General features: G+C 35.6%; 1 long non-coding RNA gene across 6 annotated transcripts in view; it reads right to left on the reverse strand.

Annotated features, from left to right (window-relative positions):
- The window catches only part of LOC112651794 (uncharacterized), a 70950-nt gene extending 58918 nt beyond the window's left edge, over positions 1-12032 (reverse strand). For all 6 annotated transcript variants that reach the window (XR_007410130.1, XR_007410132.1, XR_007410128.1 and 3 more), the window contains exon 1: positions 11899-12032. This is a non-coding gene — a long non-coding RNA (uncharacterized LOC112651794). The remainder of the gene's footprint in view (positions 1-11898) is intronic.
- Positions 12033-14317: the final 2285 nt, after the last annotated feature.

The following is a 14317-nucleotide window of genomic DNA, read 5'->3' on the forward strand; positions in this document are numbered from 1 at the left end:
TTTCTTTCTTTTTTTGGGGGGGCATGTGGAGGGTTCACAGAAAGAATACTTGGCTCTGAAAATAGTTTTAAACATAATTGTTGATGCTATATCCGTAAGAGAAAATAGTATCGACAGCAGCTGTGAGTCTTACCTGGACAATGTCCACAGCATTAATGTAAGAAGGTTAGGTTGTCTGGATCATATGCTAATTGTCCTACCATTTTGCATGTCTTTCTGAAATCTTCCAAATGTTAGCGTGTTTTGAATTTAAGATTTAGAGTTTCCATGTACATTAGATAACATTGGGTCCTACTGCCCTACCTTAATAAAGCAGTAAGATTCAAGTGTCATTTTCAATTTGTACTTAATTTTTCTTATAGTATGCACTGAGGCTTTTTTTGTTGGTTAAGAAAAGGTAGAATTTAATTCTTTTTAAAAGATAACCATCAGATTATTCTTTGTGATAGATAATGCATTCAGAATCTTAAGAAGCATGGCAATGATTTAATTGCATAGAATTTACATGTGTTTTGTCATAGACTGGGTTGAGATATAGGTTTAAGATCTCACTGGAGAAATCAGTTGTTACAAGAGTGAAGATGGAGTCTGGAGCCAGAGTAGTGTGCAGTCAAAAGAGCCAAAGGTGAGTGAGATAATTCTTTGTGTTACCTCTGTATCCTTGGACAAGCTTTCATTTCTTTCTTATCTGTAAATCTGGAATAATACTTATTGTTATAATGATTTGGTGAGACCGTGCTAATAAACTCTTACTGTAGAAGCTGACCACAGAAAGTACTTAACACATAATAACTGCCTTTAATAATCAACATTTCCAAAGGTCAAATAGCCAAATGAATTTCCCCAGATATTACATGACCAAATCAATTATATAATATAAATTTATACATAGATCATTTATAAGTATAAAATATTTATCAAAATCGGGTTAGTCACTTTAAGTTTATGAAGAAATGATGTTAAATTTTGTAATATTGCAGACATATGGAATAGTTAATATCATAATCACCGTAGGTAAATAATATATTCAATATCTCAAAGCCTTCATAAATCTTAAAATATTCTCATATTTTCTATATTTACATTTTTAACTAAAAGTTGAAAATAAAGATGAAGTCCCTAGTATACCCTTCCCTAGGCCATGACTATGAAACTTAATTTCCCCAGAACTTTACTACAACTTAGACAGTCTTCCTCCTGACACTAGGCTCTAATCTCCCTTTTCTTAGAACATTTACTTTAGAAAATTTACAATTCTTTTCTCTGCTTCTTTGAGATGTCCACACAATTTTTTTTAAAGCTTCTAGCCAGTTTCACAACCTAGGAATGTCATCCTGAGAGGAGATAGCACTCCATCTCCTGGTTTCTGAGAGAGAGTAGAAAGCCTTGGTTTGATGAATGCTTTGCTCCAAGTTGTAAAATTACCACCTATCTTAAAGCCAATTAGCAAATTCAGATGGATTTCTATCCTACAGTACTTTCCTACCAGCTTATGCCAAGCTTTAAAGCCTACTGATGAGGGAGCAGAAGGCAAGCTGAGGACAAAGCACAAGTTGACACCTTGCAACCCCACCCCCACCCCACCCACCGGGCCCCACACACAATCCTGGGTGGGATATGTGTGACATTCCTCCAGAAAGCTGCCAATTGTCTTAATGTTAATGCTTTACTATAGGGAAAATAACCCTAACTTGATGATGGCCAGGCCTCAGGTATCTTGTAGGTCCTCTTTAGCATATGAAAGTTCTTTTGAAACCTCTTTTTTTCCTACCTCCAATTCCTATGTATATAATCAACCACTCTCACAACCCCGATGCACCAGTTTTCTCTGCCCAAGAGTTCTGTCCCCTTGCTTTAATAAAGCCACCATTTTGCACCAAAGGCATATCAAGAATTGGGTCTAGGTCTTTAGCTCCAGACCTCACTTTACCCAACCTCACCTCTAAAACTACATCACTACCACCACCCTGCTTTAAGTTCAGACTTAGTCCTGGCCTTTCATTCCTATTAAAATAGTCTTTCACAGAGTCTTCTTCATCTGTTTAAGATGGTCAGCACATTTTTTGCTGTGATGTGCATTATCTTCCATCCCCAATTCCACTGAGAAAATTTGCAGCATTTGCACAAAATTCAGAAACAACAAAGCATACCATAAATAGTTAAAAACAAATAAAACAAGCCAAGGCTTCAAACAATACACTAAATGAATTGATAGTTTTCTCATAGACACAGGTATAACCCTCTGTCTTTTAAAGCAGGTTTGCAAATTCAGTTATTATTTCTAACATATTGCTCAGATTGCAAGACATACTCACAGTTTCTTCTTTGCCAAATATCTGTTATAACTAAGGACATATTCAGAAGTTTGGCACATGTATATTTTAATCTCCATGCTTTCCTCCTCTAATGTTATCAGTCTTAAGGTGGAACAAGGAAGGACATTAAAACTCCAAATAACAGACTCTGAGGTTTGACTTTGAAAATATCCAATGCAAACAAAACTAGATTATGTTTTGACAAGTTCTCCTGCTGAACCTTACTTACCACCTAGTGTGCCTTCCCCTATAAATGGGCTTTTTCAAAAAGACTACATGATGGATTATCCATTCATTCAGCCTCTTTAAATGACTCACTAGGACCCCTTCATTTACAATGAGAGCAGCTGAGGGAGCTAATTACCAAACTAAGCAAGACACAGCAGGAAGCAGTAATCATTAGTCACACATTTACCACACCTGGTAGAGGAACACTTTTAGGGAAGAGAGCTTTGCTGTCTATCATTATTCAACCCAGAGTTAAGTGAAATTCTTGATATGAACTATTGGTGGACAAATGTCCTCTCTAAAAAAAAGCTAATTTCCATAAAAATTTTATAGAAGAGAAATAAAGAAACTGAAAGAAGGTGATAAAAGTATTGATAAATTAAGGAGGAAAAACCAGTCCTTCTCTTTCTTTTTCAGTCTCTGTCTTGGCTTTTGAAAAAAAAATGAAAGAATATTAGCATGAATGGATTTTTAATGAACAAAAAGTTGCATATTTTGCTTGTGATTGTGGCATAACAACAATATTTACATTCATTATTGGTCATTTAGTAGATACCACTATTTTTTTTTTCTCAATCCTGCAAAGTCCTTTCAAGGCTAATTCTGTGGGACTCAGGAAATTTAACAAAAATCCCCTACCCCTGGACAAGCAGAGCAGGACTAACTCCATTTTGTGCTGCACCTGCCACCTCCTGTGTGACCCCCACATAACCTGCTTATTGCTTAAGGCGCTGCCCCACCCTAGTCAAGCTGCTGGGCACACCCTAATCGGAAACCGGCTCATAACAATGTAACCCTGCTTTGTGCCCCCCAAAACTGCGCACGGATTCTGACCAAAGTAATGGGCCAGCTCAAATGGATACTATAGGGTAAGGTGTAATTCACTCGGCCACCTGCGTGTGGACCGACATGACTGTGCAACTTTCTGTGTATCCCATGGGCCACTGGCCCCTATAAAGCTGCTATGCCTCTTAGTCTCGGGGTCCAAGTCCCTGCTCCACTGCATCGGGTACACTTGGACCCAGGCTCTAGCTTGTAAATAAACTCTCGTGTGTTTGCATTGGTATCGGCTCCTTGGTGGTATCTCGGATTTGCAATCTTGGGCATAAAAATTCCAAAATAGAAAAAGACTGATTTTTCTTCATACTTTTAACTGTAAAATTTAAATTTTAAATATAACTCACGAGTGAATGATGAAAAAAGAAAGACTCATCATTTTTACAAGTAGAGATTTCCATCAGACAGTTAAAGAAATAACAAGAAAACAAAACAAGAGCTATGGATATGATGGGGAGCAGAGTGCTTGCAGAGGACAAAGCACAAACTGATATCCCACAAAGGACCCCTCACCCAGGGTGGGATATAAGTGACATTCCTCAGGAGGCTTCCAATTGTCTTAATGTTTAATGCCTTCCTAGAGGGAAAAACCATCTTTAACTTGATAATGGCAAGGCCTCCAGTATCTTGTAGGTCCTCCTTAGCACATGAAAATCCTTTTGAAATCTCCCTTTTACTTACCTCCCCCAACTACAGGCTATATAATCAGCCACCCCTTCAGAGTCCCGGGGCAGCAGCTCTTCCTGCCCATGGGTCCTGTCCCCATGCTTTAATAAAACCACCATTTTGCCCAAAGATGTTTCAAGAATTTTTACTTGGTTATCGGCTCTGGACCTCACCTATATTCCAAAACGTCATCAGATATACATGTACATCCAGTCTATAATATCACGCCTAATGTCATTTTACTCACTCTGATGGGGTAACAGAGGACTAGGTGAGGACAGAACACATTGACAAGTCCTTGAAACAGGGAGAGTGACATTCCACCACAGACATAACTGCCTCGATGTTCATACTTTGCTAAGGGCAAAAAGCAATCTTAGCCTGACCCCCAGGAACCTCTAAGTCTACCCTGACATATAAAAATTACTTTATAAATTTCTCTTTATCTCTAAACCCCCAAGATACATGTTCACAATCATCCTCCAAGCACATGGCCCACCGATATACATCAGAAGGGGTCTCATGACTCAGGTTTTATTAGATGGTAATAAGTGATCTTTTCCCAACAATAGCTAGCCCCCTCAAGGTCCTGGAAACCTTGCTTCCAAAATTCCTTAGAGAATACACTATCTTCAAACCCCTCCTAACTCCCAGGTGTGTAATCAGCCATGCCTCACAGACCCAGGGCAACAGCTCTTCCTGCCCACGGGTCCAGTCCCTGTGCTTTAATAAAACCACCATTTTGCACCAAAGATGTCTCAATAATTCTTTCTTGATCGTCGGCTCCAGACCTCACCTATGTTCCAAAACTTCACAAACTCTATCAAGGAAAACAGCAAAATTAGTGTAGCAAAACTTTTCTTTCTGAATCCATGCTGACTGTGGTAATCATCTTTATTTTAGTAAGGGCTCACATTTCATGAGTTTAAAGGTTCAATTTAGGATAATAGCTTTTTAATTCATAAACATTTTAATGATATACTCAATTCTGAAAAACAATGAATAAAACTTTGAGAGATCTATTTGATTAATGCATTGTGCTTTGAAATTCCCCAAATGTGCATGTATTTATAAGAAGCACTATTTTCAGCGTGGGTCCGGTCCACTAAATATCCCTCTGATGTAGGGAAGCTGAAGGGACTCCATTTTAGAAAGGCTCGGTCTCTGCCATTTTTCTGTTAGGCCTTATTTACTTGTGTTGTATATTCTGTCTCTGAATAAACCAAAGAAGCTATGTTCTCACTTCAAGGGGGAAGCAAAAGTTAGTCATTCTCTGAGTTTTATCTTAGGTCCCGAACACCTAATAACATTTAAGAAGAGACAGATCCCAAACCCATATCAGGACATTAGCTTAGAACAAACCTCAGCTGACAATACCATCAATACCCCGACCTTCAGTGATGTATGGAATAACACCTATTGTTCACCTGACACTTGCTTTTGATTGGAACCTACCCTGGATTCCTGAGGGAACATGTACCCTAAACCCCTTTCCAAGTGACAAGACTCATTCTCTTTTCCTTTCTAAGTCTTCCAGACATTGTCTGCTATTGATGTGGGAAACACGGAAGAAGAAAAATCACTAAATTTCCTTACTACTTACAGCCTACTGACAAGTCATTGAAACAGGCAGAGTGACATTCCTTTAGGGATTTAAAGGCCTGGATATTGACACTCTGTTTAGGGCAAAAGGCAATCTTAGCCCATCCCTCCCTCACTCCCATACCCTGAGGATCCTGTGAGTCTATCTTAAAATATAAAAATTCCTATGGAAACTTCCTTTATCTCTACCCCCAAGATACATGTTGGCACTTATCCCCCAAGCATATGACCCACTGATATACATCTGAAGGGGCTCACGACTAAGGTTTTATTTATTTATATATTTATTTATTTATTTATTTATTATTTATTTATTTATTTATTTATTTTTTGTTTGTTTTTTTGTTTTTGTTTTTTTCCAACTAAGGTTTTATTAGACAGTAGTAAATGACCTTTTCCTAACAATAACTAGCCCCCTCAAGATCCTGGAAATTTTGCTTCCAAATTCCTTAGAGACTTACCCTTTCCCTAACCTCCTAATTGAAGGTATATAATGGGCCACTCCTCATGACCCCGGTGCAGCTCTTTCTGCCTTCAGGTCCAGGACCCTGCGCTTCAATAAACTCACCTTTTTGCACCAAAGATGTCTCAAGAATTCTTTCTTGGTCATAGGCTTGGGACCTCACCAACGTTCCAAAATTACATCATTTGGCAACCTATTAGAGAATGTCTCTCACTCTAAAGAGCTTTCATTCTGTTCTAAACTTCACTTGAAATAAACTATCACTTTACTTTTTTGTGTCCCCAAGATTCATTCTTGGACTCCCTGAGACAAGAACCCTGCAATACTGCAACACTATTTCCTAACTGTCACTTAGACTATTCAATAGCTGTTTTCACTTTCTCAGTTTCAAGCTTGATTTCTATCTTGTGTGAAACCAAGGACCCTCTTGGCTGGACTTGTGGGACCCCCTCTGGGTCCTCAGATCTACGTGCCTGCATCACCTTTCCTAAAACTGCATCTGGATCCTCCCGCAATGATCACACATGCAAAGTGTGATCCCAGCCTCCTGACATGGGCATCTGAGAAATGGTGGGCACACAAACCAAGTCGTGATTATCAGAAATACTCTGCCAGGAATATGGAATACTGAAAAGCAACCAGTAAATCTATGTGCACAACTAAAACTTCAATATTACAATCTCTGGAACATTGGAATGTCTAATTTCTATGATGTAGTTTGAAAAAAGAAAAAGCATATCTTCAAAGAAAAAAAATGATGCAGATGTAAAATATAAAGCAAGAAGGATGCCACAACTTTAGGTGCCTCGGAATCCTTCTAGCTCCCCACTCCAGTTCCTGATGTCTATCTACAGGTGTGTTTTAAAGGTGTCGTTCTTGTTTCTTGTTACCACAATTTCCCTTTTTACAATACAACTGGCAGTTGCTCAAGTTGTATTCCTTTATGTATAAGATGACCAGTAAACTGTTTGCAGAGTCCTAGTTAATGTCTATTGCTCCAATTACCTAACCAGTGCAACATTTCACATGACAGTATAAAAAGGTGTTGTTATTAGCACTTTGCCAAGTGTATTGTAAACGATATTTTACTTTATCATAATAATTCATGACATAAATAAGATTGCATTACATATTTTTACTGATAAGAAAGGTAAGTTTTTAATAGTAAATGTTGCCAGGAACCAAAGCCAGAAAGTAATAGAAACTGAACTTTAAATCTAGATTTGTCCAATTACAAAACTTCTAATATTTCATCAAAGATTATGTAAGCTCTGAAAGGCAGATCTGTTGAGAACAAATTATTTGTTACAAAGGACAAAAATGTATATGTCAAAATGTTCTCAATTGGATCAAAAGAAAGAAATTTAGCTATTTAACAGTTCAAGTAATAAATGTGTTGAGGAAAAAAGATTTTATCAAAATTGTTTAATCAGATATTATTTTTAATTATTATTATTTTAATTATTATTATTAAGATTATTTAAATAAACCAAGATAGTTTGGTGGACTTTCTATTTAAATTTCTAATCCAGGGATCCCTGGGTGGCACGGCGGTTTAGCGCCTGCCTTTGGCCCAGGGCACGATCCTGGAGACCCGGGATCGAATCCCACGTTGGGCTCCCGGTGCATGGAGCTTGCTTCTCCCTCTGCCTGTGTCTCTGCCTCTCTCTCTCTCTCTCTCTGTGACTATCATAAATAAATAAAAATAAAAAAATAAAAATAAAATAAAATAAAAATAAATAAATTTCTAATCCATGTAAACACAATTCCAAGGTAATTTAACACTTTTCTTTCAATAGAGAGTAGTCAGTGAGGTATGCCCAATCAGGGATAGCTATTTGATACTGTTGCCCTTGCTGGCCATTTGGTTTAACAACCAATTGTGCCATTGCCATTGTTGGAAACTGTACGACATAGGGAGCTGCTAGCTGCTACCTGGCAGTATCAGTGGGAAATGTGAAAAATTATCTCATAAAAAATATGAAATAACCAAGTTCAACTATTATTTTATTTACATTGTTGTTGTGTAATTATTTTTTATAACTTTATTCATTGCATTTTTCCCTGCAATGAACTAAAAAATGCAACTTTATGCTTAATGAAAAAGCACTGACTTTCCCTGTTTCATTATTTAGATTTTTCATTTATAATAAATAATAATTTGTTTCAAATTAACTTTGCATCTTTGCCTTTTTTTTAAGATTTTATTTATTTATTCATGAGAGACAGAGAGAGAGAGAGAGAGAGAGAGAGCCATAGACGTAGGCAGAGGGAGAAGCAGGCTCCACGCAGGGAGCCTGACAAGGGACTCAATTCCGGGTGTCCAGGATCAGGCCCTGGGCCAAAGGCAGGCGCTAAACCGCTGAGCCACCCAGGCTGCTCATCATCTTTTCTTTTCTTAAGAAAGATTTATTCATTTATTTGAGAGAAGAAGAAGAAAAAAACTTTAAGCCACTAAGTTTGTGGTAATTTTTTACAGCTGCATTAGGAAATTAATACTCATGGCTTCTGCTAGAGAGAAAAACAAGAAAGATCAGGATGGAATATTCATAATTTCTTTTATAATCGAATTGTGGAGGGGATATACCATCACTTTCACTGTATTCTATTGTTCTTGCAAACTAACATTGATATAATGTAGTAGGGGGTTAAAAGCATATATACCAAATGTCAGGGGTTTGGAAGGAGGGCATTTGAAATGTATCTAGTACATGGGATATCCTTAAAGTTACAAAATCACTTAAAATAATTGTTCCTGTGGCAATTGGAAATATATGCTTCCAAAATGTATTTAAGTAATCATAATCTTACTATTTTGTAAAAGAAGCTTCTATCCATGCCTAATGTCTAGTTCTTTCAGTGTTGAATTAATTTGATTATAAATTTTCAAAATTATTTCTAAAACTGAAAAATGTACTTGTTACACATGGTACACACTGATGTAATTCATGCAAAAATTTCTTTAACCTTGAAATTGCAACAAAAATATTTTTCCAAACAAAGCTCTGTGTAGTACTAATCAAGAATTTTGAGTTCATTATTGTATTAGACATAGGAAATGATTGTGGACTTTTCATTTGCTTATTTAATAAGACTGAAAATAAAACTCATTCAAATCAAACTATCAATGGTATTATAGAAGTTAATCAATGCTTACACTTTGATGGAGATGACAAAATTAAAGCATTTGAAATTAAAAATAAAGTACAGGTATGTTACTTATTACTTAATACTTTGTTATAAATTACAACAAAAGGGATTAAAAATGTTGACAAGAGAGGTATCAACAAACTATTTTTTCCAAGGGAAAATATGAGTATATACATAAAGATAAGATTAGAGAAAATGTCAAAAATTGTGAAGACTACATTTGCATAATGAGGCTAGACAACAATTATGGATAAACTTGAAAGCCTAGCAAGTATATTTAAGTTGATATAATGTAAATAGGGAGCAATTGTTGAAGTTGACCAATAATGTAAGCTAATAAAATTACCATAGCTTACAGTAGGACTAAGCATTTTTTAAACACCTATATTTAGATCAAACTTACTAGAAGATGATTTGGAAAACTGTGTCAGAAGAAACAAGTTGATTATTCTATACATGCATTTATTTTTTATTTGATGCAAATGGATGATTGCTGTGCTAGAAATGTTTCAAACAGCAGTAAAACACATTGCCTCTGTTCCCAGAAGATTTAAAATATAATGAAAAGGACAAAGAATAATTTGAAATTCTGTAAATGGAGTGCTGTATTAGATCTATTTTCACAGATTGTTATTGAAGAATATAAGCAGGCTATAATCTAGATTGGAGGGTGAGAGATCACAGGGAAAATCTTAAAGTTTGAGATATATGGCTGAGTCCTAAGGAGTGAATAGAAATTTACCTAGAAAAGAGTTGTGTGTGTATGTGTGTGGGGTGGGGTAGGAGGCAGATTAATAGCATATTATTCGCCTAAAACTACACAAAATTACTGTCTTTCAGTTTTGAAGGTCAAAAGGTCAGAAGTATGGTATGGGCCTTATTGGGTTAAATAAAGGAGGCTGCAGCGCTGTATTCCTTTGTCTCTGGGGAAAATGAATTTCCTTCTTATCCGGGACTTTAGCAGAATTCCGTCTCTTATAGATGAAGGACCAAAATCCCCCTCTTCTTACTGACTGTTAATAAGGGTTGTTCCCAGCTTCTAGAGCCTATTTGTTTCATAGATATTTTCTTCCATCTTCAAAGTCAGTTATTCATTTCTTATTGATACAATAATCCATTACCATAAACTCATGGCTTAAAACAGTACGGATTTAGTTTTTAAAATGAAAGTTTTGGCAGAGCTGTATTCTTTTTTCCCTAGGGGCTTCATGGGAGAATCTACTTCCTTGCCTTTGTCAGCTTCTAGAGGCTTCTTGTATTCCTTGGCTTATATCTCCTTCTTTCATCTTTAAAACACATCACTCCAATGTCTGGTCACAACTTTTTGTCACTTCAATCCTTCTGCCTCCCTCTTACAAGAACCCTTGAGATTAGTTTGGGCCCACCTGGATAAGCCAGGACATTCTCTCCATCTCCAGATGATTAATGTAATCACAACTGCAAAATCCTTTTTACCATTTAAGTAACATATTTGTAGGTTCTGGGGATCAGGAAGTCATATTCAGAGGATCAGTATTTAGCCTATCACTGCCAACAACAGTGGGTCAAATGCATTTTATTATGATTTTTCTCTTCTATACTTGTGTATTTTGAGGCTCTGTGATTAGATGGACTCATCTGGACAATTCAAGATAATCTCCCTATTCCTACCTTCACTATATCTGCTAGGTCCCTTTTGTTATTCCAGGAATCAAGGCATGGATAATATTTGGCAAATATTATTATGTCTTCCATAAACAACTGTTAGGCTTTCCACAGGAAAAAAAAAAAAAACAACATGGTGACTGGAATAAACAAAACATGCACTACTAAATAATACACATGATCCCAGAAGGTTGAAATATACAGCATGAGGCAAAGAGAAAACTTAAGAAATGGTATAAAGGGTTTGTCAGGTAAAGAATTTGCTTTTTTTTCCTTAGAAAATGAGGAGCCTATGATTTACAATGAAGAAGAATGACTGTTAAATCTGCAATTGTAAATATTTTGGCAGCACAATTGTGGACACACAGGACATTGCCACAGAATGTAAAGTTCATTATAGCAAGAATTTTCATCTATTTTTTTTAACTAGTGTATTCCAACACCTAGACCTAATGACTGGCATATAATTTTTATTTAATAAATATTTTTTCAATGAAAGCTTGATGACTGCATGATGACTTGGCAGTGAGACACCACATTTTGCCAGGGATATAAGCATGAAATGACAAATGCCATAATTAAACCAGTAAAGTGAAATAGAATACAAAAAAGATCAAGGAGTTGAATTAACCTGACTGAGGCATTGATTTTGAATGGGGAATAAGAGAGAAGAATGATTCAGATTGGCTACTTACTTTTTTGTTTAGGCATTTGGAAGCATTATGGTACATTCAGAGAAATAAGAGCTATAGGAAGAAAAGCAGGTTAATAGGGGAGCACAACTCTGGATTGAATGTGAGTACATCCAAGAGGAGAAATTAAGCAAATGAATACTGAGGTGTAGGGCTCAGGGAAATGACAATGTTAATGCAGGAATATTTATATTCAATAACTATTCTTACTGGCTTTTCTTGGAAAAAGGAAGCTGTATAAAGGATGATCTTATTATTTATTTATTTATTTATTTATTTATTTATTTATTTACTTACTTACTTTTTAGAGATTTTATTTCTTTATTTGAGTTAGAGAAGGAGAGGTAGCATGAGCAGTGGGGAGAGGCAGAGGGAGAGCAAGAAGCAGACTACCTGCTGAGTGGGGCACCCCATGCTGGGGCAATCCCAGAATTCTAGGATTATGACTTCAGCAGAAGGCAGACACTTAACCAACTGAGACACCTAGGTGCCCCAAGATGATCTCATTTAGATGGTAGCAATTTTCTAATTAGATACAAATTTAATATGGAATGTAGTTAATGTGTTTATTTAATGACTTGTCTGTTTACATTTGAAGTACGAATTTTTCCTCATACTTATGAAACCAGGGTAAAACCAAATAGTGTTAGGTAATATAACAAGCGTGAAAGATAAGTATAAAGGGTTTAAATAGATCCATGGTTACTCTTTAGGACAACAGATTTATGAAGTGTATAATGTTAGATGTTTCCAGAAAGATTCAACCAGAAAATAGAAACTATTTTATGGAAGATAAATAAACCCAATAATCTTGTTTGATTTTGAAAGAATGTTTCTTTTATTTAGCAGTGGTAACTGAAGAATTGTTTATTATTGATTTAAACAAAATTTTTCATACTGTATTAGACAAGGTTTTGCTTTTATTTGGAATCAATAATAGTCCAAGTTACAGGTAGATTTCCTGGAATTATGGGCCAAAAGTCATTGTTCCTTGTGTTTTTTCAACTTCTATTACTCATTATGAAGAAGAAAATTATCACTTATGACTACAATATCTTTAGGGATTAAAATATTTTATCAATAAGCCATATTAAATTAATGTTTTCTCTCTCTCTTAAATATAAACCTTATAAAAGAAACATACTCTATTACTTTGTTATATTACAGTGGCTTTAAGTTTATAGGAACCGAGCTAAATAAAAATAAAAATCTCTTGCCTCCTTAGAATAAGAGTTAAATATGAAATGGAAAGAATTTCTTACAAACGTGAATGACAATGGGATATTAAAATTATTAGGCAACTATAACCAGCATCACTTTCTCTCTGCCAATACAATCTCCTTCTATATCTTGAATGCACAGAAACTCCTCTAATAACTTAAGTAGATCAATAATTACAAAGGATATTCAGTTGTCTACTTTACAAGTATTTAAATTATATTTACTTATTTTTAGTTTAACAATGTATGATAAAAATTTAGAATATAAATATATAGAAAATTCACCTCAATTAAATGTTATACATCATCAAATTCCAATATCTGCCCTTCTTGTTATATTTATCACATAATATTTCCTTTGAAGCTTTAAAAAAAACTGTAACATTTATTGTTTTTTTCTGTAAATATGTTGTATGTATAATAAACCAAGACTTTGAAACATAATACAAGACAAAATAAATCACAATCCCTTAATATTACCTAATGTTCAATGTGTATTCAATTTTCCATGGTTACCATAAAACTTTTATGTTGATGAGCTAAAATCACTATCCAAAACATACTCACTTGGTTACTAGATCCTTTAATGATCTTTTTTATTGGCTTTATTTTTAGAACAATTTTAGGTTCACAGAAAAATTGAGAGGAAAATATAAATACTGCCCATCTACCCTGTCCCCACACATAGGTAGCCTGTCCCCTTATCAACACCATTCATCAGAGTGGTATCTTGGTTATGACTGATGAAACTACATTCACAAATCATAATTACCTGCCTAAAGTCCATAGGTTTTCATTTCATTCTCTTGGGATCGTGCATTTTATGTGGTTAGACAAATATATAATGACATGTATATCCATCATTACAGCACCTTATGAAATATTTTCACTGCCCTAACCATCCTGTATTTTGCCTAGTCATCTTTCACCACCTCTTTTCTCCCAACCTGTGGCAACCACTGACCTTTCTACTGTCTCCACAGTTTTTTTTTCCAGAATTTCGTGTAGTTGAAATCACATAGTATGTAGCCTTTTCATATTGCTTTCTTTCACTTGGTACTATGCATTAAACACCCCTGTAAGTCTTTTCATGGCTTGATAGCTCATTTCTTTTTAGTGCTGAAAAATATTCCGTTGTTCTGATCTACCACTCTTTATCCATCTCGCTGCTGCAGGATCTCTTGACTGCTTCCAAGTTTTGACAATTATGGATAGAGCTGCTGTAAACATATTTGTGTGCATGATTTTGTGTGCATATAAGTTCTCAGTTCCTGTGGGTAAATACTAGTGAGCAGGACTGTTGGATTGTATGGGGAAAGTTATTTAGTTTTGTAAGAAATTACCAGTCTTCCAAAGTTGGCTGTACTATTTCTCATTTCCACCAGCAATGAATGAGTTTTGTTGTTCCACATCCTTTCCAGTATTTGGTATTGCCACTGGTCTGGATGTGAGCTGCTCTAACAGGGGCGAAGAGGTATCCTGTTGTATTAATATGCATTT

The sequence above is a fragment of the Canis lupus genome, chromosome 4 (genome assembly GCF_003254725.2).
Source record: "Canis lupus dingo isolate Sandy chromosome 4, ASM325472v2, whole genome shotgun sequence".
Classification (NCBI taxonomy): Eukaryota; Metazoa; Chordata; class Mammalia; order Carnivora; family Canidae; genus Canis; species Canis lupus.